Below are 6,753 nucleotides of genomic sequence, written 5' to 3'. Positions count from 1 at the left end.
TCCTGTTTATCACTATTTTGTGGGATTTAAGCAAGAACATTGGGTTTGCACAGGTAAACTGAATTAAAGGGCTTCGTCCCCCTAGTGCAGGAAATTCACTTTAAAAAAGAAGAATTGGACTTTTTTCCAGTTTGGAAAGCGATGGGGATTGTCAGAGCCAGTGTGGTGTAGTGGTTAAGAGTGGTAGTCTCGTAATCTGGGGAACCGGGTTTGCGTCTCCGCTCCTCCACATGCAGCTGCTGGGTGACCTTGGGTCAGTCCCACTTCTCTGAAGTCTCTCAGCCCCACTCACCTCACAGAGTGTTTGTTGTGGGGGAGGAAGGGAAAGGAGAATGTTAGCTGCTTTGAGACTCCTGAAGGGGAGTGAAAGGCGGGATATCAAATCCAAACTCCTCCTCCTCCTCCTCTTGAATGACTAACCGGAAGGCGCATAACACCCCACAAGCAAATCAGGGATGAATACAGGACGAATCCTCATTCTTTGCCATATAACCCTGCAAACAAATCAGGATGAGTGCTCAATAAAGACTGGATAGTGTTGTGATTTTGCGTGGGCCTAGGTCCCTCTTAATTCCTGGATCCAGCAAGAGTTCAATTGTTGGATTAGCCAGGCCTAAATAATGGCCTAAGTATGGGTCCTTAGAATAGAAGGGGAAGAATAGAAGGGGAAGAAATGGAGGCAGTGAGAGGTTTTACTTTTTGGGGCTCCATGATAACTGCAGATGGTGACTGCAGTCACAAAATTAAAAGACGCCTGCTTCTTGGGAGGAAAGCAATGACAAACCTAGACAGCATCTTAAAAAGCAGAGACATCACCTTGCCAACAAAGGTCCGTATAGTTAAAGCCATGTTTTTCCCAGTACTGATGTATGGAAGTGAGAGCTGGACCATAAAGAAGGCTGATCGCCGAAGAATTGATGCTTTTGGATTATGGTGCTGGAGGAGACTCTTGAGAGTCCCATGGACTGCAAGAAGATCAAACTATCCATTTGAAGGAAATCAGCCCTGAGTGCTCACTGGAAGGACAGATCGTGAAGCTGAGGCTCCAATACTTTGGCCACCTCATGAGAAGAGAAGACTCCCTGGGAAAGACCCTGATGTTGGGAAAGATGGAGGGCACAAGGAGAAGGGGACAGCAGAGGACGAGATGGTTGGACAGTGTTGTCAAAGCTACCAGCATGAGTTTGACCAAACTGTGGGAGGCAGTGGAAGACAAGAGTGCCTGGCGTGCTCTGGTCCATGGGGTCACAAAGAGTCGGACACAACTAAACAACAACAACATGGGTCCTTAAGGTAACAAAGGAAGTGGCTCCATGCCAGAAGCCAAATGGGTGGGCCCCCTTCCCTCAACTGGCTATCAGTTAGAAGAACAAAAGCCAGCGCTGTGTTGTGTGTGTGACCTAGGAGCAGCAGGAGGCAGGCAGAAGCCTGTGAAGGAGAGACATGCTTGATTTCTGTTTGAATCCAAGGCTGTGGGGCTATTGGAGAAACAAGACCTTAATGCTGTGAGCCCCTCCATCATAGGCTCAGGTTATATATGTGTGTAAAGAAACCATATCTCACAAAGACACCACAGTCTCCATTGTCCATCATTCTGAGGGAACCAAACTCTGAGTAAGTGCCTGTAACCTCTGGAATCTTGCAACACTCGGAGATTGGGGTGGCTTGCAAAAATATAATCTAACCTCTGCTCAATTAGTTAGCCTCCAACTACAGCTATATGTCTTTTAGGGTTGTCATTAGGTAAGTCATACTCAGAATCGACCCAATGAAATCAATGGCCTTAAGTTACTCCTGCTCATTACATTTCAGTGGGTCTACGCTGAGTAATGACTTAGCGGCAATCCTCAGGGTTTGAAAAAAGACAACCCACAATCAACAACGCTGGAGAGAAGTGCAAAAGTGCAGATGCAACCACTGTAAATAGACATAAATCAGGCTATGGAAAGTTGTATTTCTCACAAGAGATGTATACATTCGGAGTTATATATTTAATGTAATCATACACTTGCATCATAAACATCATTGCCAGGGTGGTCCAGAAGATAATATGTTGAGCGTTGCACCTAGAAGACTCTGCTGTTTGAATCCCACCCCGTTGCTTTGCTTTTTGGGTGGCCATCAACGAGCAAAAATGGTGGTGTGCTAAAGATGCCTCTGAGGTTTTAAAAAAGTGACAGCAATGGAGCAGCCAAACTGGAGTTCCCAAGCAATCTGGATGCAGCTTTTGTCCAATATAGGAACCTAAGAAAGAACACCATAGCACTCCCCCTTGCCAAAATACTGCCAAAGCCTTCCAAAGGGTGGTCACTTGCAACTGAGACACTAGATAGATCTTAACATTTTGGTCCTACACACAACCTACTTCCAAGTAAACATACATTGCAAATATTACAGTGGAGCAGAAGACGAGGAGGATGCTGTTTCTGCTAGAGTGGCATACCAGAACAGAAGGGCACCTTAAATCATTTTGTACAAGAGGGAATTTCAGCTAGTGTCATGGAATCCACAGTGATTAAGGAAGGGGTCAGGAGAGAGGAGCCATTGCGGCCTTATGCCTTTGCCACATCGGGACATCTAAGCTCTGGTTCAGTGTCCAGTTTCCACAGGGCCTACCGACTAGTTAGGCACACTGAGACCTTGGCCTCAGGTGGACCAGAAAAGGAGGCAGATTTATGCACCTGCTCTGCTGTTTAGCACTCTAAGATTACGGTTGCTGTTTTGCCGTTCTGGGTCCCAAATCTTCTTGGAAGTGGCCAGTGCCTCTGGGCAGAACCACTTGTATCCGAGGGATGAAGTACAGAGCAGGTCCAAAGCTATATAACCATGACAGCTGTGGAGAAGAAGGTCTCATGGTTTGGACAACACCTGGCAGGAATGTAATTTGGAAGGCCCAAGGGCAAAGCCTATCCTTTGTAGTCTTCTCTCTTTATTTGTAGACCCAGTGGTGAAACCGGTGGTTTCTGACATATCTGAGGACATAGACCAGTACATAGCTGTCTATTCACCTAATGTGTGCGGCTTGCGGGGGGCGGGGGTCAGGGAAATAGATAGAGGAAAAAATGACCTTGCCCCTTGCTTTATTTGAGGCAACTTTCCTCAAAGCTGGGAGTGAGAGGAAGTTGCCGTCACCGGGAAGTGTATGTTTCGGATTGGTTGGCAACTTTACTTCAGTGTGTGAATTTTAACCACACTTTATATATTTTACAACAGGAAATCAAGAGGGGCAACCATTAAAAAGCCATTAAAAAAGCTTTGCAGAGATGTTAAAGATATACTCAGGGCTTTTTATTTTTCATCCGGAACCTGCCAAAATTCAGTTAAGGCACCTCTCAGGTGTGCACCGTTGCCATTTTGAGAGCACAAGGGAGGCGTTCATGGTGAGTTTTGGCACCCGTTTTTCTTGAATAACAGGACTGGGTATACTACTATTTATAGGGTCCATTATATTATTTTTCTGCACATATTTTAAATCTTCTTGCATCACTACTGAAGGGGGCATATGGGAATCCTACAGAATTCCCATATGGGTCCCAACACAGACCTATCTACAGAATTACTGCTTATAAGCAAAGGAATTGCACATTGATTGCCATTCCCTTGCCACTTACAACTTTCTGGATCGGGTCTAACCGCCTTCTCCGTTATTAGACTTCTCATGAATATACCTCTGTTGTGGAAGCATTCACCGACCAGACCAGCGTAGTCTTGACACAGGGATCCTTTTTTTAATTGCCTTGGGATTTAGTAAACAAACAGCTGATTAGGAGTCAAGGAGTTAATGCCAAAACAACAGCTGCCTTTCAGAAAGGATTTACTAATATAGCAACTTGTAATCAACACAAGGTCGTCGCTAAAATTACCAGGCTGCTAAATAGCTTCCTCTTGGGGACAGGCCCTTGTTAGTGCAGGAGAATTTTTTAATTGTGTTGATGAAGATAGACACTTGGACAATCTCAGCAGGAGTTGAGCTCCCTAAGGGAGGGTGGATAACCAACTTCTAGGCCTCCATATATCCTCCAAGACTAGCTGTTAATTACGTACAGGATCTCTTTTCTCATGATAATCACCATCATGATTTCAGGCATGTTCACTTGCCCAATCCAGATCCCCCATAGTGTGCTTCAATGTGCCACAACATTCCTGCCCATTCACTTCAATAGGGAATGCACACAAAGCAGTGAAATTATTGGGACAGCAGGCAGCACTGCAGCAAGATGCATATAAAGTTCACAATATGGGACCAATAATATAATTGTAAAGTTGGAAGGGGCCCTGAGGATCATCTAGTCCAACCCCTGCAAAGCAGGAACATGCAGCTGCCCCCATACATGGATCAAATCTGCAACCTCGGTGTCATCAGCACTACACTCTAACCAACTGAGTTATATTGCTGGAACAGGCCGTGAAGCCACCAAATAAGCCATGCTTTCTGGGTTCTTCCAGAATCCTGACAAAATCTAGCCAATCTCTAGCATAAACAGAAGGCTAGACTTGTCCCTTGCTATTATTTGTGCTGATGGTGGGTTGTACACTGTGATGTGATACCTGTCCAGAACTAAATGACCGCTCAGGAGATGTTTACCAGGATGTGCTAATTTTCATTTCCCTTTGAGTTCCCGAGAGCCAAAGGAGATGCTGGAGGGCAAAATTTATGGTGAAATTTTTCCATTAATGTCCTAAGCTATTTGCTTAGAGATGAGCAGACAGCAATGGACCCCTTCAACTCATCAGGCCAAACGTCTCAGCCTGATCTCACTGAGCAGCCCTCCGCAGATTGGACAAACAAGTTATTATTCTCCATCCCCCCTGTTCAGAATTTCATATCCTCGAAACTCGCACACATCTGGGGAAATGGAATTCACCAGTAAACAAGGTCCTGGGAAGCATATATTGCCATGGCTCTGCAAGGACACAGCTCTGAATGGATTCTTTGAGTTTCAACGTGTTTGGCGACTTAGCTTCAGTAGCACATGCTGATTTATGATAACCTGGTTTTAATAGGCAGAATGTCTCTTGCACGAAGCAACTTGAGTGTCCTCTTTATGCCGATTCCAATAAAATTAGGGAGGTAAAAACACACCAAGTTATCCTAACTGGAGGAATAGTACTGGGTTCACAGAGAGTTCTTGGTCTAATTTGAAACAACCCCAATTGAATGCTCCTTGAAGCAAGCAAAAAGGGTCTTTAAAAAAACAACCTGATGAGTTTGCGTAGTTAGTTCGACCGTTCCCAGTCTGCAAACCACAAATGGCTAAGAAGGACTGGTGTGGTTATTGTGTTGGATTCTCACGGTTGCCCCTGTACAATTCAGTAGGTTTGGGAACAAAACTAAGGACATAAGAGCTTGCTGGATCAGGCTGAAGGATCAGGCTGGACCAGCATCCTGTTCTCTCAGTGGCCACCAAGATGCCTGTGGGAAACCCGCAAGTTGGTCCCAAGCACTCTCCCCATAGTCATCATGGTTGTAGCTGCTGACATCCCTCTCCTCCATGAATCCGTCTCAATCTCTTTTAAAGCCTCCCAAGTTGGACGCAGGTGGCGTTGTGGGTTAAACCACAGAGCCTAGGACTTGTCGATCAGAAGGTCAGCGGTTCGAATCCCCGCAATGGGGTGAGCTCCCGTTGCTCGGTCCCTGCTCCTGCCAACCTAGCAGTTCGAAAGCACGTCAAAGTGCAAGTAGTTAGATAGGTACCGCTCTGGCGGTAAACGGCGTTTCCATGCGCTGCTCTGGTTCGCCAGAAGCAGCTTAGTCATGCTGGCCACATGACCTGGAAGCTGTATGCCAGCTCCCTCGGCCAATAAAGCGAGACGAGATGAGCGCCGCAACCCCAGAGTCGGCCACGACTGGACCTAATGGTCAGGGGTCCCTTTACCTTTAAGATGGTGGCCATCACGGCCTCTTGTGGCAGAGAGTTCCAGGGTCTATCTACGCACCACGTGAAAAAGTACTTTGACCTGTCCTGAATCTTCAAACATTTAGCTCTACTGGATGTCCATGAGTTCTAGTATTATGAGAGAGGAAGAAAAACTGTTATCTGGTCATCGTCTCCACACCAGAGGTACACAGTGCCTGTGTGCACACTCTGAATTACACGATGAAGGTGATGCAAGGGGTATTTTCACCTGACTTGAGTTCCACAGTTTGTTATGTGCTGCTTGGAAGAAGTCCTTTCTCTCATCTGCCCTAGGTCTTCTTCCAACATTCAGCTTCACTGGGGACCACAAGATTATGAGAAGTGTTATGAGAAAGGAAGGAAAACTGAAATTAGTCACCAGAGGAGGACTTAGGGGAGCACAACTGGTTCACCACGCTGAAGTAGTGATCTTGGGCCCCTCCCTGCCTCTCAGCCTAGCCTACCTCACAGGGTTGTTGTGAGGATTAATTGATGGGGAGGAGAATCATTGACTTTGAGCTCCTTGGAGAAAAAGGTGAGATATAATCTGAATGTAAAATATACATATAACTAGACAAGGCAACAGAGGATGAGAAAGGTCTTTGTTTGAGATCCAGGAAAGACTTCCGCTTATCATCCTTGTCGGCCGGCCCAAGTTTTTGAAGCATTATGACCATCTGCAAAACCTGTAAGTGCTGCAAGACATGCTTGCCTCTAGTATACCACCTTTGATACTCTCTTTAAAAACTCGTGCCTGTCTCCAGCCTGAGTGTATGCAGAGTTTCTGAAAGAGGCTACTAATGTTAGGAAGTTTAAGAAGTTCAGTATAGGCAGGCACTGTTTGGCTGTTTCCTGT

The 6,753-nt window shown here is 45.8% G+C and overlaps 1 long non-coding RNA gene across 1 annotated transcript; it reads right to left on the bottom strand.

The window, feature by feature from the left end:
• Window positions 1-405: 405 nt before the first annotated feature.
• Window positions 406-6,306, bottom strand: LOC307212106. The gene is made up of 3 exons (XR_013836832.1): window positions 6,127-6,306; window positions 5,877-6,005; window positions 406-494 (listed from the first exon to the last, which is right to left on the bottom strand). It is a non-coding gene; the product is annotated as an uncharacterized lncRNA (long non-coding RNA).
• Window positions 6,307-6,753: the final 447 nt, after the last annotated feature.

This window comes from Podarcis cretensis (genome assembly GCF_951804945.1).
Source record: "Podarcis cretensis genome assembly, chromosome: 3".
NCBI lineage: Eukaryota > Metazoa > Chordata > Lepidosauria > Squamata > Lacertidae > Podarcis > Podarcis cretensis.
The sequence above is the reverse complement of the archived record's forward strand: the minus strand, read 5'-3'. Positions and strand labels throughout refer to the sequence as shown.